Source organism: Aptenodytes forsteri, unplaced genomic scaffold (assembly GCF_000699145.1).
Source record: "Aptenodytes forsteri isolate BGI_AS27 unplaced genomic scaffold, ASM69914v1 Scaffold210, whole genome shotgun sequence".
Taxonomy (NCBI): domain Eukaryota; kingdom Metazoa; phylum Chordata; class Aves; order Sphenisciformes; family Spheniscidae; genus Aptenodytes; species Aptenodytes forsteri.
The window spans coordinates 717888-744059 of NW_008795137.1; positions in this window are offsets into that span (position 1 = coordinate 717888).

Genomic DNA, 26172 nt, shown 5'->3' on the forward strand with positions numbered 1-26172 from the left:
TATAACTGAATTCAGTGAAAATTGGTGGGTCTCTCATTACCTGATTAGAAAATATGCTAAAGATTTTTTTTTTCCCCCAACAAATTCAAGCTCTTCTTTTTCTTGCTGGCTGATGCAGAGGGAGAGCTTGGCCGGCAAAAATAATGCTTTAAACAAAAACAAAAATCTGGGTCCAAGCCTCACCTGCTGTGATACGGAGCAGAACACCTGACTAATGGGCTAAGCACTCCACACCTTTTGTGTGCTCTTCTGCCAGTATGAAGGAGAACAGGTTTTGGGCCCTAGGCAGAGAAACTGAAATTCAAGCTGGGTTTTTTTCTTAGCTTTTCTTAAAGCTTAGCATCAAATAAAAACCACAACCCCAAAACAAACAAACAAAAAAACCCAAAACAAAATACCAAAACCAAACAACAACAACATAGCACCAAAACCAAAAAACTCATGTCCTATCAGAGGAAATGTGACCAGCAGAAAGAAGGCGTGACTTTTGGCAGACCAACACCTCAAACATTTGAGAAGGACTGTTTCTAGAATCCAAGGAATGTGGACCATTTCAGGGGCAAATCCTCTCAGAAGGGAGCTTGTCAAGCAGAAGCACTTGGCCACTAGTCACAGACTTACCAAGATCAGACTTTGTTCCTCAAGCCTGGTGAAATGCCTGCTTGCCAAGCAAACACATTTTCACTGTGCAATGCCATTTTCTTGATTAACTTGATTCACATCACACTGCATGGGACATTTTAAAAGTGTTATAGTGCAGTGAGCATTAGAGATGAGAAATTAATGGTGAGCCCAGTAATAGCATCCTGAGGTACTGGCTAGATGCCCCACAATAAGAGGTGGGTTTACTTCTGTTTATTTCTACTGGTCTCTGGAAGATTTGAACTTCTGGTGTATCTTTACCAATAAAAAAAAAGTTTTCCGTGCCCTTCACTGCAACTGTCCAAGTGATACTCCCACATATTTTCTTTTCAATTACACTGCCCTTCACATAATAGCAAATCGGAAAAAGCCCCAAATATTTCTATTTTCTTCACTGCAAAACTCCATTTCCATTACTTCCCACAAATGAGTCCTCCAAAACACCTAGCATTTTTGCAATCCATCTAAAAAGATATTAATGGGATTTGCACATCACCTGAGGTGGCTTTGAAAAATAGCACTTTTCATTTTTTTGTCTGCCATGGGAATGAACAGAAGTGCTGCCCTGTTGCATACAAGCCTCAGCAATTAAGAAAGGACTCCCTACTAAGTTAGTACAGTTCCTTTCTCCCAAAATAATCCAACTGAGCCACACAAACATGGCATCAAACCCTACTAGCAAAAAAACCCAAAACAAACAAAACAAAACCAACCAAACAAAAACCCCAACCAAACAAACCAGACAAAAAATATTTTCCAAAGGCAGTGTCTTTAATATGTTAAGAAAGCTATTTTCTAGCATTGATATAGAAAATCCATCAGGTCCAATATTACACTTGATTAAGCAGGTAGAAGGAAGGCAAGCGAGGGTGTTTTTAACCATAGCTTGCAATTCCCGCACCCCAGCTCTCCACCTGTCATTGAAGTTTATCATCGCAAACACAGAAACACAGGTATGTGTATCGTAAAACTCAGAATTAAAACCTTTATTGAAAAGGACTGAGGGGTTTGTTTAGGAATCAGGGAGAGATTACTGAAGACATGACAAGTGCCAGTCTAAACAAAGTGTTTAAAAGCCAACAGAAAATAATTACATTTCTATTTCAGTGAAGCACTTGAGCACGTGCCTATCTTTAAGTACTGACATAAAAGCTTTGCTGAATAGAGATGAGCCTTCTTGCATCCTGAGGATGAGGCACACCCTTAAGTCCTTGTCTGAATCAGCATCTACTTGAACAAATATAATCTCCTGAATTTCCTCTTATTGTTTGCGCACAGAAAACCTGCAAGGACAAACACTAAAAACATACTGAGAGCTGATAAATCCACTCTCCCCACTATATCAGTGGGGCTTTTGCCTTTGGGATTAACTTTGTTTCCTCTCAGAGCCCATGTTACTATGTACTACTCAAGAAATACAGATACGCACTTCAGGGGACTTCTTGGAAGAAAAGTAAGTGCCACAAGATGTTTCAGAAATTGCCCACAGTGGGACACTGTACTGATGATATGGCCTGTTAAATAAGGAAATTATGGCTACACTACCAGTGAAGGACCCATTTACAGAAACAAGAGTTCCTCGTGGACATAGACCCAGACTAGTTAGCATTAAAAAAAAAAAAAAAAATCAGTTAATTAAAACTGGACTGTTTTTAAAAAGTCATTATTTAAAGGCAATCAGTAGGAATCAGCTGGGCAAAGAAAAATGGGGATCACTGATTCTCTCCAAGTCCATCACACCTCTGAAGCAAGAGCTCCCAAACTTTTACAGATTAATTATCACCACCTAAGATACTAGGTGACATCTGCTACAGACCACCACTGCACACTGAAGTACAGCACAACCTTCTCCTGTGGGTTAATTATCTGTTGCAAAAAGAAAAACAAGCTGAACCATTAACCTCAAATACTAGAGATCTCAGAATATTAGTACTAAAATATTCAGCAGTTTATACTTGTTCTACATAAAAAATTTTGACTCGCAAATATTCCACATCCAACACATGGTCATTCTACATCAGCCATCACCTGAATGATGAAGCATTCCCAAAACAAGAGAATGAACCATTGCTTAAATACAGTCAGATGTCACTATCCTGTTGCATACAGGTGTAAAAGCGAAACTACTAATCTAAGTGTAATGGCTGTAAACATACCCATTTGCCAAGCTGAAAAACATCAGAGTCTAGTCATCTTAGAGAAGGAAAAAAATGCAAATTATAGTTAAGTTAAAATAGTTAAGAACCATTTAAAACAACTAGGAGACGTCCCCAAAAGTCACAATCCATCTGTTATGAATTAAAGTCATGTGGACTAAGAAAAGTGGTTTAGAAGAACAAGAAAAATCTGTCAATAAATACACACACTCACACAGAGAAGATGACAGCACTATAACAGTGAATATAAATTAAAAGCTAGAAAGACCAGAAATTTTATACAGGAAACAATAGACATAAAAGTAACTCTCTGACTAGCACTCAAAGGTTTTTAAACACAGCAAGAACACAAATGGATCTCAGTAATAGCGCATACGAATTACTAGCAAGTTATGTACAATAATATAAAAAAAGGCCAGAGGTATTAAATATATTTCTCCTACTTCTGCAGATACTTCTGCATCATCTTCAGTTATTGTTGGAATGTAAATACCAGTTTAACATTTCAAAAATAAAGTCCTCAGGAAAACAAAACAAATAAGCCAAAAAACATCTGCAATCATACAAAAAAGATCTGGCTGAGAAGCCACCCAAACCAGTAAAGTAGATTTTCAATAGCTTCTGGAGCCCTAAAAAAGTTCAGCAGTACAAGAAAATAAAGTAGTGACAGAACAATACTTTACACAAAGGCAAATGGGCAGGCTGGTTTAACATCAGCAATCATAGACCTGGTGCCAATCCCAACAAAATAATGAAATGACTAATTTATGGCACAGTTAGGCATTAAAAGGAATGCAATGTAATCAAAGACAATGAACGTGGGCTTATGAAAACTAAATCTTGCTTTCAAATGAGCTTTTGCTAGTAGGAGGGTAAACTTGTTAATGTAATAGATTTCTGTAAAGTATTAGATTTGACCTTAATTAATGAATTATAATTATGCAATATCAGCATGGCATGCATTACACAAATTCAAACCTCCCAAAGTAATAGACCTTAAAATGTTGTTTTAAATGTGGAGCCACTGTTGACCAGCAGCATTTCTGGAGATGTGTTCTAAGACCTAAGCTATTTCCTAGGTATTAAATTGACAGCTCGGGGGAGGAGAGAAGCATCCCAGATTACAGCCAATAAACTTACAGATTTTGCACCCCCAAAAAAGAGAGAGTGGACAGCAACCCCAAGCCATTTGGATCATCCCGGGCAGTTTTCAAACATTTCCCCCCCCTACACCCCCCAAGCATTAGATGATACATCTTCTAAGAATACAGACTTCTGGGCCAGGTAATGGGTATAGCCACACACAACCTTTATTCCCAGGTTAGTCACCCGGAGCCCTTTGCCACAGTTCAAGAGATCAAGGTATCTCAGGAAACATTTCCATGAAACTTGCTGTGAAAGAAGCCACTTTAGCTGATCAACTCTGAAATACAGAGGAAAGAGGTAAGTCCTATGTGCCAGTGGGATAAGTGCTATAGAAGAGTTCAGATCTGGCATCTATTTAGCAATAAGAAAATGGCAAAATAAGAGTGTTTTAAAAATAGCTTAAAGAATGTCTAAAGGCCTGGAAAACTTGTTTATAATGAACAATCAAAGGAGCTCAGGCTATTTAACTGTCAGAGACAATACTAAAGTTTGTTTTGACCGTATACCAACATATACACAGAATAGAAATTTGATAGAAGAAGGCATTTTAATTTAGCAGACGAAGAAATTATGAGATCCACCGCATCTTGAAGCTTTGTCTGGCTATGTTCAGACCAGAATAAGGGATGTATTCAGGGAACAATGAAGAAAACTGAACAGTTAGTTTAATTAGCACAGAAGCAAAAAAGCCAGAATATTATACTGCTTCTATTGCTATTCCTATTCCTATTGACAGTTTGTGCAGTTGGGGGGGGGGGGGCGGGGGGGGGAGTCAGACCGTATTTTTTCCAATTGCACAAGTGTTATACTTGTAGTGCTTGGGTTGGGAACACATAAAATAAAGTTTTCTGGTTTTTTTGTTTTAAAGCAAAATGCCAGTCAAATAAAGTTTTCTAATACAAGTTTTTCTAACACTTCACAAAATCCAAGCAGCAGATTCAGGCCAAATTTCATCTAACAGCATCCTTTTACATTTGTACCATCCTGGTATCGCTGCTGTAAAACAGTGAAGTGATAAACTATTTCATACCCATTGGTCTCTGTGCAGTCCAACATTAACCAAAATACCCTGATCTCCCTGGAGCGCTAAGATATTGCCAACTGCCTTGTCCCACTACTGCAATCTTAGGAAGATGGTAACTGCACGACAAATAATCACAACCTTTAGCTTTACCACTAACATTACAGACATAACAATAGCACTTCCATAATGTATATACTAATATAGTGGTATTATTGCATCTGTTAGATTTTGCTGATTTCTTACTATAAAAATCTACAATCAATAATAATATAGGCCGTATAATACACAGTCATTTTGCTAGTATCTCTCAAGTCACCGTAATTGAATAACTATGTTAAAACTACTATGACTGTAAACTAAGAATTAATTCAATGTTAATCTTCAGTAAAATCATAATAAATCATTGTTTACTTTGTATAAATCTTAACACATTATGAAACATATTATTTAAGCTGGGGAAAAAAAAAAGATTAGAATCCAAGACCTTTAACAAAAGTTTAAGCATTTGCTTTAGCTCTGATTTACATTGCATTCCATAACTTGAGTGTAATGATGAGTCCAGCAGATTTGGGCTTTAATGAGAGCCCTGAGTAATGATGAACAGCTGGCCATCTTAAATCAGGATGTCTGCTGAGAGTGGGCAATTTGAAAAACCATAGGCTATCTATTGCCAGCATTTCAGAAGTAATGCCAAAAATCTAAGAAATTAGGGGACAAAAAATGCCTTTGCTAGGCTTTAACCCTCTGGCTATCCCAGGTGCCTAGAGAGAGTGACCACATTCATTTAGTCAGCGGGAAGTGACACAGCACAAGAGTGAAATTTGACTGTCCTTTCACAGCTGCAGCCAGACAATTTTGGTGAGGGAGATGAAAACTCATAAGCATTTAATCTCTCTTCCTAGCAAAAGGACCGAAACCTTTTCATAGCTGTACTACACAGACCACTGAAAACTACTACAAAAAAGCAGCTGTCCACAGGTGAAAGGCATTATCCCCTTGTTGCTATCTTATGAGAAAGTAAACCTCTGCAACACACTGTAGTTATCAGTACTACGTGTTATAACTTGCATTATAGAGCTAAGAAATGCATTAGAACAGCTTAGTAAAGAAAAACTTTTCCATTACATAAGTCTACTGGCTACAGTACATATTCTCTTAATAGCTGGGACAAAGACTGGAATCCAAAATCCAGAAGGGTGCAACAACAGCAGACTTGCCATCTTTTTTTTTTAATGTTACCCCTTTTATATTTTACAATTTTCATGACCAATTACTATAAGATCCATCACAAATAGGCCAAGAACATCCCAAACTATGATTAACTATCACAGGAAGCTGAGGGAGAACATAACCAAGTTGCCCTGTACCTGAAAGATTATCACCTCTCTCTTCTCACCGTTTTCTTTCCTAAGCCATTACACATCTCATTAGTTTTGCTAACACTCATCTTCCATCCTGCTTTTATGCTGTCATCTCTTACAATAAATTCAACATTCTTTTCCTTAAATCAATACACCATCAGCTGCAAATCCGCAGTGATTCAGCCTTGCTCTCTATTTACCCTAATAGCCATTCTCAACAGAGCTCTTGTTAAACACCACGTGTAGGTCCAAATAACACACACATTATGTCAGAAGGAAACAGTGGCTCCTATCTGAGACCTCCTTGACCAAACACAACCTCATGCATGCTGGCTGCTTGTTCTGATAGCACTGCATGTGCACCAGGACAGCCAAGAAAGAGTGGGTGAAGGGGAAGAAAACTTGGTGATCACTGGATGAACTCCCTGTGTGGACTCTGACCACGCTAGACCGAAATCCCAGATTCCACAGGATTACCAGAGAGAGTCCACTGGCTGTTGGACTCTCATTTTGTAGGCAAACTTCTGGGTCAGTCTCACTCTAGCATATGTTATATATGCCCTCAAACCAAGGCTGAGTTACTCAAAGTTTCTTTGTAGAAATGACATGCTCTCTCCTTGAAAAATGTGTTATCTTTGACTTTCTAAGAGACAGTTAAAAGCAAGGGGCACACCAACACTGCAAAGGAATTTCCATCCCAGCTATTTTACAAGCAAGATACTCCTCCCTGAGTAATCAGCAGATCAAAGCACAAAAGATACCTTTGGAGACTGACCCAGCTGATTCACAGGATTAGTAGAAAGGCTTGGTGCTTGCACAGACAAATGAGAAGGCATGGGAGACTAGAAGGGAGCTTTCACACTCCTCACGTCTTTGGAGATACAAATCTGCCACTGGACTCAGAGACGTGCTGTGATTAGACTTCATCCTACCAACTGTTAATTACTAGCTATGACTGACCCCATATGACTGCATAAAGGAAATGGAGGTGCACCAAGGATGGCATTTGGCCTGAGGTGCCTCATGTGCAACTAAAGCAGAAAAGCAACAGTGTGAACATTAATGTACTTCTCAACAAAATGTTTTATTTTCCATTTGCAGCTTTGGTTTTAATATCTCACATTATGAGACCACGCTTCATTTTCTCCTGCTTATTCCCTCTCTCAGCAAAGGTACAGAACTCCATACAGTACTTAAATCAATTACACTTTTGAATGAAGAATGTTGAGCTATTTGACAAAAAAATTGCATTGCTTTAAAAACCACGTATATTAAAAATGTGAACAAGAGATTCTTGCAGTATTTCATAGGATATGAAGCTCATAGAATACAAGAAGCTCAGCTTGTGCTGAGCTGTTTGTGTTTTGTATCCTGCCAGTTGTATAGCTCATGTCCCCATTCACAGGCAGTTTTGCTGTGCTTGTTTTCTTTAAGTTACTGCCTCATGGTTAGGAATCAGAGCAACTGCATTACTTATATGGCATTTCTTGGAAGGAGACCGAACTGCTACACTAGGGGAACATGCAGTTTGAATGAGTCTCCTGGAGAAGCAATATTTCCTCTAAAGTGACTGAGAGACAGATGAAAGAAAGAGAGTCAAAAATAAGGGGCACAGCTGCTACAGCTGTGAATAACTACCCATTTTCACCTCATAAGCATTTGCATGGGGAAAACTAGTTGTTGCAAGTACAGTGTCTTCTGTGTAATTTAGTCACCAGTTGGCACTTAATTTGATCTTCCATTTAATTTGATCAAGACCTCTGAAACGAAATCATCTGGTGCTTAAAAATACAACTTCCACTCATAATTTTTTTTTCTGCTTTAGTCAGGATAAATTCCTGCTGGATAAATTGATTCTTGGCTACAGATAGTTGCTATTTAATTAGTGGTGATGAGCATAAAGAAATGCTTATAAAGAAATGAAGAAGGACATAAGCCAAAAGATAGAGGCTGATCAAGGAAAACTTGTGGAACAGTTAAGGATAGCTACAAAGTTAAGAAAATATTTTTATAAGTACTGCCATAATAGCACTCAGGGCTCATAATTTCTCTCCTCTTACTAGTATACTACAAGGTTGTCATTTACTTCCAGAGTTCTTGTTAAGTAATATTGTGCCTATTTCACAGGCATGAAAACACAGACCGATTAAGACTTTGCATGTGATTACATGTGTGATACATCTGCACCACATCTGGGAACTGAACCACTTCTTGGAAAGTCACTGTTCAGGAAACTCGACATAGGACCAGTCTGTCTCCTCACAGGCCGGACAAGCTACAGCATAGACCCCAACAGCCATATCAATAATACAAGAAACCACAGATTTCAATAAGAAGGGGGGGAAAAAGAAAGGATTAATATTAAACAGGAAGGCTGACATTATACAGTCCAACGTAGGGAACACTTTACCTTTCAACTCTATTCCTTACAGGGATTTTGCTTTTCAGCCTCTGAGTTCAAACATTTGTCCCACACAGATTTGGCAGAGTTCCACCTTGATTTTCTGCCAAGCAATATGGAAAATTGATTTGGCTAATGCAGAGAGCCCTTGGTAGACGACCAAAGAGACGTATATAACAGACAATGGATAATGCCCTTGGTAGCCAAAGAAAACAGATGAAACACTCTGTAGCATATCAAATTCCATGGCTTAAACATTTGTAGTATCACTTAGCATCCCAACTCACCATTTAGTAGAGCCAGATACATAACGTATGAGGCCCTGAATGATCCATCATCACTGCACAATGTCTTGGTAAGGATGCCATAAGTAAGAATACAAGCATGGCAGATACTGATACGCATCAAGCATGGGGAATACTGATATCCAGCCTTCCCAGGGATCACGAGCTTTTGATTCTGCCCTGTTCCGCCCCCACCGGCACCACTCCTCCCCTATGGGACGTTATGTTTGAGGTTGCTCTTTTCTCCAGACACAAAGTCACTTGTATTCCACTTCCATCCTGCACATGTTCTTCCTTGCTTAATTTTATTTTTCAGGTCAGTGGCTGTACCGTAAGTTGTCCAATAACTTTTTTTTCATTAATCCATCCCATGCTAGTCTATTCTGAGGGTAGCTTGTGTCAGCAGCACATTTCTGTAGCTCAGGTAATTTTCTCCCTTTTAAAATAAATCAGGGCACTGACAGCTCCTCTGTTTTGAAAGATGCAATGAGATATGACATCTGTTATTCTGCCCACCCCCAATCAAGATCTTTCAAAAAAAAAATCACTACAGCATTTCTATACCATCTTCCACTCCCTTGCAATGCCTTCCCTCACTTCTGTATTTCAACAAGCAAACATACAGGAGGAGAACGCTAATAAGCACCTGAGGCAGAGAGGGGGTTAATGAGATTTGTAGTCAAGGGTTCTCATTAGGTGCAAAGCCATCTTATTAAAGGATGATGTGGATTATGAAAGTAAAGTGAAGCACTGCACAGCAGCATCTCTGACTTTCAGAGAATACCATTCCAGTCGCTGTAAAAAAAAAAAAAAAAAAAGAAAGCCTAACTAGTTATTACCTAATGAAAAGGAGGTCTCCGCACCTGAGGCAGAGAGGGGGTTAATGAGATTTGTAGTCAAGGGTTCTCATTAGGTGCAAAGCCATCTTATTAAAGGATGATGTGGATTATGAAAGTAAAGTGAAGCACTGCACAGCAGCATCTCTGACTTTCAGAGAATACCATTCCAGTCGCTCGCTGTAAAAAAAAAAAAGAAAGTAGACCTAATTAGTTACTACTGCACAAGAGGTATGCCCATTGCAACCTGTCATGGACAATTTCACAGTCAGGATTTGTGGCTCAAATATAACATGGTTTTAATTGTTCATGATGCAGAGCACTTTATGTTGACTGCAACTCTGCTACAGATAACTACTTGACAGGGAAAGAAAGAAAGACAGCCACAAAGCAAAGCCGCACATTTAAACCACTGCATATTTCCATTGTCAGCCATGGAAAGAAGATTGTCTCATTAAGGCACAAAACAGAGGGACAGAAATTTAAGACTGCCCTTTTGCCCCAGCCCAGCAGGCTGCATCACTGCAGATTATCAGAAGAAAAGGGATGGAGCGGACAGAACTAGGAGGGTGGCAGCACCCAAGATTGGCACCAGCAGAAGTAGCCCTCACTTGAGTCAAATGATGGAGGAACAGATTTTGTCCATCCCCCATCATGGCTGCATGCCTTGCCCCATCACCATATGCCTACATTCAATTTATCTCAACCTAAGCATTAAGTATTTTTGAATAATTATGATGTGTCTGTTTCCCCACACAGACTTTAAGATGGAATACCACAGCTGAATACAGTATTTCATGTGGCTCATGAGAAGGGATATTTCAATTTTGAGGAGATTTTGTTATTATTTTTATGTTCTGTGCTTTACAATACATGCAGCATTTGCCATACTCTCAGCTACTGTAATTATTATAAAGCCATATATGTTAAAATAAATGAAGCAAAATTCAGGCATCATCTTGGTACCTAATAATAATTTAGATGTGCACTGTGAAGCAACTCTCCTATCTGGCTCTACCCACATCTCTCTTGCCCAAGAGAATTTTAAAAAAAATTTTTTTGCACATTTAATTAATGAAACAATATAAAAGTCTACTTCCTGAAGCCGTGTGTGTATTTGTACTTATATTAGCAAAGGCAGCACTCAGTTTGGAAGTTAACACTTTTCTATCATCTCAAAAGGGCTTTTCATCAGCACACCTACAAATACACACTTCTTGTAAATAATACATCAAAGCGCTCTTACCCTTGGTTGTTTCAAAGAAGACTTTTGACAGAAAGCTATGTCAGAGCATGAGCAACACCCTTGAACTGGTTAAAAATACACTGTTAAATAGAGGCTGGGAAGGGCTTTGGGAAGCAGCAGGGGAGAAGGAAAAGAGCACCAGCTAACTCAGGTAAGAGATGAAGATGAGTTCAGCAGCATACTAGAGAAGCAGAAAAAAAATGCTCATCTTTATCTGGGGGTCCCAGTGGGCGCTCAGTGCCTCACGTGCAGCCCCATGACTGACTGATCACAGCACAGCAGCCTTTTGCTGATCAACATACAGGCAGTCTCACCTCACTGGCATCCTGAAGAAGGGGAAGGGAAGCACATCTCTGCATAAGTCTACCTAAAGAATAGACTACTAACCTCCCTTCGCCCTAAATGAATTTTGTCCCAAAAAGATTTTAGTATGGGTTTTTAAAGAATTATGCAACTGTAGTATGAGCTGAACATGAGATACACTAGTTAGTATATGCTAAGCAAACATCTATACTACTTTTTTTTTTTTTTCCCAAGTGGAAAATCAGAGTCAAAGGGTAGATTCAACGCCATACCAAGAACATTACAGCAGTGTCAGGAATCTGTCCAGTTCTTCCATGTCCATGCTCCAACCACCAGTCTAAGCTATTTCTCACATGGACAGTTGGACCAAAGAATAAAGTAAAAAGGAGGGGAAAAAACCCTAACTAGACATAGGAGATGCAGACAGAGAGCCTGTCACTTGCTGAATTACCATAGAGCTTATTATTGCTGCTGCATTACATTCAGTTTTTCAATAATTTAACAGCAGCTCAAACAGAGTTGCCAGCTCCAGACAAAACATGGCAGATTACACTTGCCTCCTGTTTACTTGTTCAGTCAGGTAGACTAGCTGGTAGATGCAATTTACTAATAACATCATTAGTAGGAAATATATTACTATTATTATTATCACTACTACTACTACTATCATCAAAAAAATCCAAACCAAAGCCCCAAAACATCACCACCATGCTATCCTGATGCAGTTTTGATGAGCCTTGGTTCCCACAAAACCACTCATAAAACTGGTAGAGATCTACTGCTACACACAGAACCAAAAATAAACACTGACAGCACCAAACTCAAGATCATAGTAGATGAATAGAGGTATACAATCACTAGCAAAATAACACGTTAAAAAAATGCAAAAATGCAATTGCAATGATTTACCAGTGTACAAGCTACCCTTTATTCACAGAAGCAGAAATTATGTAAGATTTTAAGATTAATTTATGCACTTAATTCCAGACAACTAAAACAGGGTGGGATGATTCTAGCAGGATTTGTTCACTCTTCATGAGCAGCTTCTAATCTGGATTTAGAATTTAACATGTAGAAGTGCCACTTTTCACAGTAAACTGCAGATTTAACAGTATTACACTTTGTTAATTCTGCAGACAGAGCTTTAATAGGACTTTCCAGCTCACACATTTAAGTTAACTCCTTGCTCCCCAACTGAGCAGTAATGGCAAAGCAAAAAAAAAAACAAAACAAAAAAACTAAACAAACAAAAAAAAACCTTTTTAAGAAGCAGATGACCTTCCTGTTCAGCCTGAGGGAGATAACAGTGAATTTTCATTTCTTTTTCTACAGATTCTTTGTGTCAGTGTACTCGTTCTTCCTATTTGTAACTGGTAATACTTAGATTTCACATATTCCCCCCCATTTCATTTTTTTTTTCCCCCTCCAAATTCCATTCTTCTACTGCCTTAGTTTAGCTTTATTTAGAATCCTTCAGCCTTCAATCCAACCATCAACTCCCCACCACCACCACACCTGCCCAAAAAAACTAAATTGAATGGAGGGGACCTAAAAATCATTGCTCTGGAGAGCTTTCTGGGGAGTGGGATAGGGAAGAAGTGTGAATGCATTCATTATTTCTCTCATTGAAATGTGTTTCTGAAATCTCAGAGCATCCAGCTGAATGCTGCTTGATCCAAATGGAAAGAGTCTCATCAGCTTTATAGACATCAAACCTGGATGCTGGATAGCAGCAAAAAGGCAAAAGATAGCAATTTCTCTGAAATGCCAGTCTTACCAACAAATTTATGAGGACACAAAAGACTTACCCTTGGTAGACAAGGATCAAGTTTGTGAATGTTTAAACAAGATGGATGTGCACAAGTCCAAGGGACTTGAAGTACTTATGTACCCATGAGTGCTGAGGGAGCTGGCCAACATCATTGTGAGGCTGCCCCCAATTGTCTTTGAAAGGTCATGGGAAATGGGGGTGGTTCCCAAGGACTGGAGGAAAGCAAGTGTCACTCCTATGGGCGAGAAGGGAACTACAGGCCAGTCAGCTTCACCTCAGTCCTGGGAAGGTGATGGAGCAAGTCCTCCCAGAAACCATTTCCAAACACATGAAAGTGATGAGGAGTAGTCAGCAAGGATTTACAAAGGGAAAAATCATGCTTAACCAACCCGACAACCTACAACAAGGTCACTGGCTTGGTAGATAAGGAGGCAGGGGGGATGGGACGTAATGGATGTTGCTGCTATCAAATTTAGTAAAGGTTTTGACACTATCTCCCATAACATCCTCATAGACAAACTGATGAATTAGGGGGTAGATAAATGGACAGAGAAGTAGACTGATAACTGACTGAACTGGAAGGCTCACAGGATTGTCATCAGTGGTACCAAAGTTCAGTTGGAGGCAGTCACTTGGTGTTCCCCAGAGATTGATACTGAGAACAATACAGTTTAACATCTTCATGAAATGTCCCATTAATGATGGGGAAGAGTGCACCTTCAGCAAATTTTCAGATGATACAAAACTAGGAGGAGTGGTTGATACATCAGGCTGTTGTGCTGCCATGCAGAGGAGTGTTAACAGACTGGAGAAGGGAGCCAACAGGAACCTCATGCAGTTCAACAAATGAAAATGCAAAGTCCTGCACCTAGGAAGGAGCAACCCCATGCACCAGCACATGCTGGAGTCTGCAAAAAGCAGATTTGCATGTAGGACTGAGGTGTAATGAAGGACAAACTGGACACAAACCAGCAATGTACCCTTGCAGTAAAGAGGCCAACAATAACCTGAGCTGCATTAGGGAAACATTACCAGCAGGCCGAGAGAGGTGATCCCTCCTCTCTACTCAGCACTGGTGAGACACGCTTGGAGTATTGGGTCTGATTCTGGGCTCCCCAGTACAAGAGAGACCTGGGCATACTGCAACAAGTCCAGTGAATGGCCATGAAGATGATTAGAGGCTTGGAGCATCTAATATATGAGTAGAGCCTGAGAGAGCTAGGACTGTTCAGCCTGGAGAAGAGAAGGCTCAGGGGGATCTGATCAATGGCACTGGTGAGACACGCTTGGAGTACTGGGTCTGATTCTGGGCTCCCCAGTACAAGAGAGACCTGGGCATACTGCAACAAGTCCAGTGAATGGCCATGAAGATGATTAGAGGCTTGGAGCATCTAATATATGAGTAGAGCCTGAGAGAGCTAGGACTGTTCAGCCTGGAGAAGAGAAGGCTCAGGGGGATCTGATCAATGTATAATAAATACCTGATGGGGGGTAAGAAGACAGAGCCAGACTCTTCTCAGTAGTTCCCAGTGACAGGAGAAGAGGCAACGGGCACAAATTGAAGTACAGGAAATCCTGTTTAAACCTAAGCAAACACTTTTTTACTCTGAGGGTGATCAAACACTGGAACAAGTTGTGGAAAGAGGTTGTGGGATGTCCATCCTTGGAGGTATTCGAAGCCAGACTGGACACCGCCCTGAGCAACCTCCTGTAGTTAACCCCCCTCTGAGACAGTGGGGGTGGGGGGAGTGGACTAGGGACCAGATGATTTCCAGAAGTGCCTTCCCACCTCAGTGATTCTGTAGTTCACCCTGGGAAGAATCACAAGATGGGCAGACAGTCTGCAGGCATCCAGTTGCTGAATATCAAAACAGAAGCTTAGTCCGTCCTAATCCTGCTCACCACTACAAAAGCATTTGACCAAAAGTGAGCAGATTTGCAGCTTCTTGCAGCAGGCAGACCTTGAGGTTGTAGAAGCATCCAAAATTTCTTCTGACAAGATGAAGGCCCTCCAACTCAGCAGTCAATTCTGTGAAGTGTTCACAGCTGCTTCCAACCATGCTGAACAAAACAAATTTTGTCACTCTTCTGTGACTGTAAACAGCACTCTAACATGGCTTTAAACTCACCAGAACTGCATGATCAAGCAATGACTTTTCATTGTGCTTCTAGCCTGCTTGATTGTTTATTCATTCGACTCAGAATTCATTGTACTTAGGTTAACATTAAAGTTTTTCAGATATGCCTTCCTCTTAGCTCTATGAACCATCAGCACATTATCAAGGTTGCTTTGAAGGTGATGCTTTTTCAAGCTGTATTTTAACAGATACAAACAGCCCACACAAACCCACTTCTGCTCTGGACCTCAGTTGTTTAACAGGCAACTCAAACACCACAATGCAGACTGACCCAAGAGCTACAGAAAGGGTTGCCAGCATGCTAGTTTGGTATTATTCCATTATTTCTGTACTGTTGCAAGTACTAGTTAAGATTGTCTGTGTTGACTTGCTCTACAGAGTCTTGCTTTCAACTCTGGTGTTTGAATGTTTTCTTGCAAAATATTTAAAGAAACAAAGATGAGTGGATTGCCACTCAAACATATAGCAAGGACTGACATTAAAGAAAAGTTTTAAGAAACTGAGAGAATTCATGCTGATTCAACTTCTGCCTGTGCAAAATGGGAAGAGTTCATTAGCAAATAAGAAGTTTTTAGACTGACTAAATTCCTGATATTTTTGTCTAATTGAGAAGAAAACCAATATTTCCTACTGATTTCCAGACAATCCTGGTTACTTTTTTTCCTACCGGGCAAGGACCATAACTTTTAAGATTTGCTTACAACTCTAATTTCACCTCCATTTTTTAACTTTAAGGTTTTTGCAATTTGAGAGTGAGTGAATAGCAGGGATTGAAGAAAGTTTCTGAAGACTGCTGCAGGGGAGAAAAAACAAACAAAAACCCAAGGAGCACTTTTCTTAATAGCAGTTCAGAATGGCAAAAGCCACACATGGAGAAGCAGCTTCAAGAGAGGTTTTTCTTTCAGTTGCCGTAACACTTGTTTCCTGCTACCAAGGAACCCCCTGAGGGAACTAATATAGAAATGTCCAGCACACATTCTTTTTAACCCCAAAACTATGAAACTGGCTTTAAGCTTTGGAAAAGAGTGGACCATTCTGTAGAAAACAAATTACTGTGAATTGATCATCTTGGAGGGCTTGACTGTAAAGTCAAAAACAAAGAGAGCTTCAGATGAAAGCAGTCAACCATCACGCTTGCCATTTTGGTTTTAACACTGGAATGTCAGAACTGCAAGTAGTTTCCACTAAATAGAGTTAAAAAAAAAATTCACTCTTAGCTTATCCTTCAGGAGATAAGCTATTCCTACAATATCTCTATAAAGAATAATTTTACTGTAAATGTATGAGAGGTATTCCTCTCTGAGGAAATGAAGAGTGGTGAAATATGCAGCTGATTATATTAATCAGAATTAGTGGGGACATCACTAGACTTCACAGCTCTTCACTAGAAGAGGAAGGATCCATCCACATATTATTCTTATGCAAGAGACAATAAGAAGATTTCTCTACTCTTAATTTGTAGTTCTGCAGAACCTGCCAAATATCAATACATACCTCCTCGGAGGCTTCTGACCATTAAGCCTTATCACCCACAAGTCAAGGGGATACCAGCTGACTGCATTACAGTGGTTCCTCAGAGCATGCGTGTTAAGCAACTCCCTCATGAAGGAGACCTAGTCACAGATATAAGTGTAACTGATTACTCTTTCAGGTACTTCTGTGTTTCCCCTATCTTACCCCTTGTGCAGATTGGGATGCTCAGGGGAAAGGGAAGAGCACAACCAAGGAAGTCTCCATAGAAAAAATAATCCACACCCTAGCACCACTGTCCTATCCTCTTTATTGAAAAAACACCTAACTTTTGCTACAACTACCAGCAAAAACTAACCCACACCTGGACAGAGAGCACTCGAGACAAATCATGCACAAATATTTGACATGTAACAACCCAGTTCTCAGAGATACTGAGCACATTAGTAGTCCAGCCAAACTCAGCTTGGTGTTGTGTCTCCAAATTAGGGATTGAAAATTAGCAGAACGCACACCTCAGAGTGGAAGACATTTGTCCCAATAGTTCAACTTTGTTCACTGTAACATTTTTCCAGGCGATGCTGCATGCCAAGAGGTAAATGGCCTCTTCAGTGCTGAATGAAGCCAAGGAAAGCTGCCAAACCTTTACAAAATGGTACCTGTCCTGGAAGCTCTTGATAGTATACAGGAAGCAGCAGCTCTGTGTTTATTTCACAGTAGCAGTGCAGAACTGTGCAGGACCCAGCCTCATCAGGAACATTACCTGGATGAAATATCCCTTTAGTTCACCTGTTAGATGGAACATTTTAGGGTATATACATGCTACAAAAGTTAATGGATTAAGTCTGGCCTGGAGTGGCGGGGGGGGAGGGGGGAGATCTCAAGTCATGAAACCAGGAGTCATACCTTCCTGGCAAGTCATAATAAGTATTATCATCAAGTGCCAGTCTCCTTTTCTTTTATTGCCTACATTCCTTGAACATGGGAAGCCAAGACACCTAACTCCACTGTATTCCTGTAGAAATTTAAGTTTCAGCTCCTCATTACATGGCATGACAGCATGCACTGACACCCTTTCCAGAAGAAATCAGTCCTTCAGAGCTTGTTTCTGCTACAGATTGTGCTACACCTCCCCCATCCCCAACAGCACATATCACCTCATCAGCGCTGCAGAGCTGTTCAGCTGTTTCCCCACTGCATTTCAGTGCAGGGAATGTTCAGCTGTACATGGGCGAAGGTTTTGAGACAGTAGGTGCTCCCACCACTGCAGGGCTCAGATAGTTTTAGGTTCTCCTGTGCAAGATAAGGCATAGAAATAAATGGGGATATCAGAATGTGTTAGAGGCAAGCTACTGGCTAAAAAAAAAAAAAAAATGCAGAGAAGAAAGAAAATTAAAAGTGAGACTGAAGCACCAGTAAAACTGCCCTCACAACTGGAGGCAGAATCATTAATCTTTTCCAAGCTCATTAAGAGCAGTTATACTCCTAAAATTTATCTGTAGACCTAATATTTTGAGGCTGTCTAAGTGCAGGACACTTTTCTTGGCAACTATTACAGTGCTGAGTGGACTTGGCAACCTACAGTCCACAGGTAGTCACTTTAAAAAAGTCAGTCCTCTGATGCATTGGAAAGTTTCCATCTCTTTGAACTACTGTGGTCCAGAATTGTTGCTCTTTCCCCAGTGCCACATCTCCTACCAATTACTGGTGTGCTGTGGAATACTGTTTAATAAACAGAATTTTCTTGGCAGAGCACATCTAAGTGATCGATCACAGGAGTCTAGGAAATAGAGTTCTAAGTACTATATCAGCTTCCTGCCTCTCCTTTGAATGGCATCCCATAGTCATTAAAAAACCCACCCTTGGCATTAAAATGATTTATTTTAATCTAAACAGAGATTACTTTAATTAAACACACTTTATTCCTCTTGAAAATGGCAGAGCACTCCCCTGAAGCCCTCCATCGCTCTATTTATCAAATTATTTCAGTGGAAGCAGCAAGCCGCTCCTCCCAGACCACTTTGCTATGGAGCTTCAATTTTGCTCCAAAAACAGGGAGAAGAAAAAATCTACAATAAGAAAATATAAACAGATCCAACTAATCTCAGATAACACTACAGCTATGTCAAGGGAATTCTACTACCATTAATCAGCTTCTGAGTTTGTAACTGGATACTATACAAAGCTGCAAAGTTTGCATAAAAAAAGAGAAATCAAATCTATGTTTCAACACTGACAAAATCTAGGAACATCTGTAGCTAGAGTTTTGTTCAGGCAAATGAAGGGTCTGGTCCATCTTTACAATTATTCTGGAGCATTTGTAGTGACTAAAAGTCAATAATGTCCAGGGCTTACTGGGGGGCTGTAAAAATGGAGCAACAGAGGTGTTCTGCTCAGAGAATGCTGGAGCACTCCACAAAACATTGCTGGAGAAGCATCAGACAAGCAGTTTAAGGAGATGCTAGGAAGGGGTGACTAGCAATAGATGCAAATGACCGCAAAGCCAATTCATGTTGAGCCAGAACCAATAACAAAGCAAGTACTTTAAATCAGCAATACTAACATTCAATTCTCTTCTCAGACATCCCAGAAGATATTGGGAGGAACGTTACTGGAGTCAGAGGAATTATGTCTGCATAAGTCTAGTGCTGGATGTTGAAAGCCACCAGGACTGTTTGAAAAGAGAGAGGTGGAGGGAAAGAGACACATATACATGCTTGCACCTTTGTTTTAGCAACAAAATCTTTTTTTTAAGAAGCAACAAAATCCATTTCAGAAAGATCAAAATATTCAGTGGATTCCCTTTTCTTGTCACCTCCAGTATATTTGGGGGAAGGGGAGTCATCATATTGTCACAAGAAAAGACTGATTTACATTAGCATTAAACCAAAATATAACTAGAGGTACTCATAAACATCCTGAAATAATCTATTTCCCCTTCCTTCCAAATTCAACACTTCCAGTCTAATTTACAGACAAGTGTCTGAAATGCTTCCAAACTATTATCAAATCGGCATGCTAGGTGACTGACATTCACCCTTCACTGAAGGTCTCTTGGAAAAGAGATTCATGAAAATTCTACCCCAGATGTCTGAGCTTTTTAATGACTAATAGAACAGTGTCTTTCCAGGCTCACCTTTCATTTGTTATTTACCCAGCAGTATTTACACACTGTTAAGGCAAGCTAAGCCATACAGGGGATAGACATACACAAATATAAACAGAATTATGTCCTGGTTGCAAGATAGCTGTGATAGAAAAATATACTGGCTGTGCAGGAGAACCTAGGGATGAGTCACCACTCTGAAATATTCAGACAGTTCTCAAAATGGCTGTAGTTATCCTTCCTACTCAAGTATGGGATACGTCTTTTATTGCCTTTGAACCTTTTACTGCCATGCACTTCACTTCCAAGGATTTGTACCGGAGGACACTGTCAGAAAGAAAGTATCAGTCCTGCAGTACGCATCTTGGAAGACTTAAGGGTACCCACTGGTCCTGATCTTAAACTACAGGGGCAGGTTTTGTCCCCCAGCTGTTTTAAGGGGTAAGAGTAGAGACAAAGCCCCACCCAAACAGAAAGAAAGTTACTACCAAAAAAGCCGCAAAAAGGTAAGTTAGAGTACCTGTATCTCCTAGTGGGCAGTTTAAATACATGAGATCCCTGATGAAGCTGTTTATCCTGCAGGAAACAAGTCTCCTTTAGACATTTTCATTGATCAAATTATTTATTTGCACTTATCAGTATTCAGGTGTGCTTAATATTTTTTTATGCTTAGAGGGCTAATTAAACTTATACAAAGTCTCTAGTCACTCCATCTCAGGGCTATGTCTTCCTTCAGACAAAACGTGACAATTTAGCAAATAAAATTATGTTAGCCTAAAGAGAAGTTCACATCTCTTTGCATGTAAAAGACTTATCTTCCCGGTACCTTATTCTCTGCTGAGGGAACAGTCTATCTTGGCAAGACCATGTCCTATGCCCCAGATATCACACAGTGGGAGGATTTCATGCACATGAGAAATTAATACTCCATTCCCCTAGCTTCTATTTCTGCCTTTTTTTAGATGCCACCAGCTCCCTGATTGAGTTCTTCACTGGCCTACAGACAAAAATAACCAGCAAGTAACATACTATAAGCAACAGTGTATTTTTCCTACCTTCTTGGCCTGCAGAAACAAAGACCTCCTTACAGCAGGGAGAAATAACGGAGGGGGCTGCGGCTGAATCAGAAGTTAGTTCTTTACTTGGACAAGTAAAGCAGCCTCATCTCTACTTTGTTAGCAAACTTGTTTGAATACTCAAAATATGCAACAAATTCCCCTCAGAAAGCTCTCAAAAATTAGTTTTCTAATGAGGTCAGAAGGACAGACTACAGAATTTCCTCCCCTGGTTAGGACAAGCTGTTTCTTAGTTGCTGAACAAAATACAGATGCCTTTCCTGCTTTAAACTTTCTTCTGCAACTTTTGTCAGCTCACATATTTTTTAATAGGAAATTTTAGTTACATGCATCAACAAACTATTTCCTCATAAATCTCTACCTAGGGATACATTCCCAGGTCTTCTCTTCCTCCCCACGAGAGGAACCTCAGCCACCTTCTCTTGCAAACAGAGGGTGACTGGCTGCAGCAGCATCCCTCGAGGCAATCCTAGGCTGTCCCATAGGTTAATTTTTGGATTGGGAAAGGTCTTTGGAGAGATGCAGAAGACACGACAAGGAGATTGCCCTTGCAGTTTCACCAAGAAAACAGCAGATACTAAGCCTTCCTCTGGAAACATATCAACAGAAAAAGGAAGAGAGAGAAGGAAATTTGTGTGGGAAGGTATAAAGGTTTTCTGCTTCAAGGAATGGACTGCGGTGTGTTTTGGGGTTTGGAGATGATAGAAATACTGATATTTTGTGCCTGGTTACCTAAATAATGTTCCACTTTATTTTCAGTCACCCTCTATAACTTACTGTAGGTACCCCACGCAGAGACATCTCTCCAGATGTAAGATTACAAAACAACAAAAATAAAAAGTAATATCCTGGATTACTATACACCAATTCAGTTGTTGTTTTGCAAAATGTATTCATCATCCTTAGGAAAAAGTGACCTGTTCTTTAGGGAAAAGGGCAAGGAGGAAAGGGGTGGAGGGGAGAGATTTTTTTCCTGTATAAAGAATTCCATCTACACATGTTAATCACTGATTTCATTTTACTATGTCATCAGAGGAAGCTAATACAATGCTATCATTTCAGTCTATTAGAAATATTTACTCTGGTTTTGTGTTTCTTTTCCACTTTAAATTAAATACTTCAACAGCCCTTACCACTAGCAAGATCTGTTGATACATCTCAGCACAAGTTAGTGACTTGGCAAACCAAACACACAACCTTCTCCATCCAGTCAGTTCTTCAGAATCTACAACTATGAGAATTCAATTAGGCAAATTCCTAATTGGTGCAGACTGCTTTTCCTGCTAGCAATGACCCTTTACATCATTGTTAGCAGTCTTCTATGATTAATTAGGCCAATGGCAGCAGACTAAATTTCTTATTTCTATAGACTTCCAAAAGATAGCACTCATTAGAGAGGCAGTGGTGAAAAAAACTTTCATTCTGCAGTTCACTTTGTACCTCAATTTACCATGGCTTTAGCTCTAGCAGCTTTCTATAAAAGGCACTTCAGTTCTTCCCTTCCCACAATTCGGAGGTGCAAGGCAGGTGGCCAAAGATAGAACATGCTGCTACTAAGCACTCTTGCCTTAGACTGGGTTTTGCTTGCCAAAACTGAGGCTGAGACACAAGGAAGGAAGAAAAAAAATTGCCTAAAGAATAAAGCAACAAGATTTGCATTAAAGCAACATGTACTACTGTATACAAACAGCGACCTATGCCTGGATGAAAACGTAACACATTTTATTGAAAACACATAAAATTCAGAATAACGCAGGGAAGGGGCATAGCTTCTGCCCATTATGCTTGTAGCATTTGCCACTTTCTGGAAATAAGGACTGATGAACTGAAAGTATCAGGAATTTAGAACCCTTTCAAGCAGTAAGCATGGAAATAGGAGACTGACCTTTAAATGTTTTGAAGCAACCACAGTAAAAATTCAAGTTTTTGGCTAGGAGTACTTTACAAATAAGTTCCCTACATATTAAAATTTCTTTTCATGAAGGTAGTGCTGCCTCAAAGAATTTCCACATTGAGAAAGAACTATAAGAGTGCATTAAGATGGATGGAAAGAAGGCTATGATATATTGCACAGTAACACTTCCACAAAACCCTACTTAGAAAACACAGCTACAGCCAGTTTCATCCAAGGAGAAAAAATAATCTTCTGTAGTGCTTTATGCACTACAAGTTTCTCCAAATGTAACAAAACAACTCTAAAAAGTTATAAGCATAAAACTTGCAGTTTCAAAAGCTCAAAGTCATACTGCTAACACAGGCCGAGTTGTCCACTTTTGTTACATTCAAAGACCCTGCAATTTAAAGATTTCTTCATTTAAAAAAAAAAAAATTAAAAAAAATCTGAATTCATTAGGGGTTAAAAAAATCCAGACCTCTGTAAACACTTGAAACTAGAATTATGTTGAATATTTTAGTTTATATTACATGTCCAGTTTAAGTTTCCTATAAACCATACTAAAATTCCTCCTGTTTACGTCAGTTTTTCAAAATGAATTTTAAAAAAAATCATGGAATGACATCAGCTTATAAACAAGACTTCAGTTTCACCAGTGGAAATGAAATAGAGTACTGACTACATAAAATGAGATTCCAGGAATTCCTTGATCTGAACAGCACAGCAGACAACTTCTATGCCAGGAGCAGAGAATGAAGATAGTTAATGGGTCTTAGCCATGGCAGTCTGTAGAAATAACAAAAAAATAAATAAATTTTAAAAAACAGCAAAAAATTAGAATTAAGATAGATCCCAGAAAATAATCAAGAACTACTTTGACTGAGGTATGATAAATAATTGTTATTTAGTTCAAAGATCTAAGAATCTGTTTTGGCCACAATTTATACCTGGCTAGAGCTTCAAAACTTTACTTTTTCAAGTAGACTCTTCCATGGGCATTTAAGGAATGAATAAATAAGTTAAGTGAAAGAGTGGTTCATAATATTACATCCTTTCTTGTGAGTTTGCATTGAAAGTGTAGTGAGTAATTGAAGATTAATTGTCAGGATAAAACACTGATTATTATTTTTCAAATGTAGCCATTTTTACTGAAGTGTACAAGTAGTATTGGTCAAGCCCAAAAATCAACCCAGAAGGAAACTTTATCTTCTTCAGATATACACACTTCTACAGCTGAGATATTTTTGGTCTGTGGCTTGCTGTTTTCATTTTTAAAAAGTATTAAAAATTCATCAGTAACAGCTCTCTAGTTGATGTGGAACAAAGGCCCCAGTTTTGGTCCTCTAAAATCTAGTTGCTAGGTGGGAAAGTGCCAAATAAATCTGTAACAGCCTGATCAGAGTCCAAGAACCTGTTCTCAGATATATTTCATTGATTAAATGCTGTCAGTTATTGGCCAACACCCTTTCCCCAGAGGTCCAGAGGATAAACAAACAAATAAATACTCTGTCTCTTTACATGATTCCTTTTGATCCAAAAATCCAACCCTTTATTACAGACTATTGCATAATCACCGCAATAAGCAAATTTTTTTTTTTTTTTTACTAATGTAAAATCCCCTTTGTGTAATACAGAGGTTAAAACACTCAGTTATCCTGTATTTGTAGGACAATGTCCTTAATGCCTGTTAGCACATGTCTTCTTACTGGCTCAAACTTTGCAAGAAATGGACACAAGCCTGTACTGGATAGCAGCTTTTGTGTCTGCCTAGGGGAGTGGGAGAAAACTGGGGGATGCAGGTCTCTGTTTCACAGATGATGCACGGGGATAAGCAAAATTCTAGGAACAGTATTCATGGATTCATCTCTGCCAGCTTCCATCCTCTCCCCACCCCCCAAAGCACCCTTACAGAAATTCACTGACTTGTTGAAACTCTGAGAGACAGAAGGACCTCACTCATCTACTTGACCCCTGCCAGCTCCAGCCTATTGTCACATTGACTCCCACTTACCTGCTTAACCCAGTTTGAATTTCAGATGGCTTCAGTCTTATTGCTGTAAAACCAAATTCAACCTCACTAAAAATGCAAAAGCTCTGCTGTAACTCATTGCTCAGAATACTTACTAATATTTTACTGTGTTTTTAAATATGATACACAGTACCGAAGAGACATACTAAACAGAAAGTCACTTAAAATATTGCAATTCGAAAGGAAACGACAACTCTATAGTTAATATGTCTCTTTTATAACAAATTTGCTTTTACATTGAAAGATTTAATAGGTGGCTGTTTAAACAGGTTACCCTATAACAATGAGTAGAACCACACATAGCTACAGCATCTAATAAATTTGTAAACAAGCACACACAGACAGGAATCTGACACACTGGCAAGCCACATACAGCTCTGTTAGCCAAACCTGAGTTAAAGAAAAAACCTATGCCAGCCAAGCAGCTTTTTCCAAAGGAACAGCAGAAAATATTGATTCACAAAATTTAAAAAGTTTTCAAGAAACATATCCAATCTCAGAACTTTTCTAATAAAACTTATCAAAACATTTCCTTTTAAAATACAAAAATATTTGAAATACTTTTGGAATCAGTCACAATGGCTTCTAAACAGACTAATTCCATGAGACCAAAACTAAGTGTTGTGAAAGATGATCTTATTTTGACATTTATTCCCAGTACCTGACTGCGGACACTACTTTAAAATGTCCCAGGAGATGGAAGTCACATTTTGAATTCATACCTGTCTGGTAGCCTACATTGCTGAAAGATAATCTCCTGGAAGAGAACAGTGATTTTTAAACAGAGGTATTTGGAATAGTAAGGGCAAGAAGGACAATCAGATCTGAGCTCTTTTAAAAGATCGTCAGTGCTTTGGATGAGTTTCACAGTGTCTGGTACAAACAGTAAATTATACTGTTCACATTCTTATATAGCACACCCTCAAGTCTCAAGATTTCAAGACAAGTCCACTTCCATCTTGTATTCATTGCAACAGACTTATAGTACAGTTAAATACAAGCATGGGCCATTCTTCATGATAATTAATTATAAAGGGGACATGAGATCTAGGTGATGTTCCCCACCATGTAATAAACCGAAAAGAGAGAACCTGATGCACAACTCACCCACAGCTAAAGTATGGAAAATTGAGTGGCCAATAAGATGTCAAAGTTTTCAGCACTATGATGTCTATTACTTGAATTCTATAAAGGGCTTTCTTTTGTTTTTGCAAACAAAATAATTTTGTTCTTGTTTATTTTGATCTTGCTCCTGTTGGAGTCACAAAAAAATAGTAGTCAGAAAAATC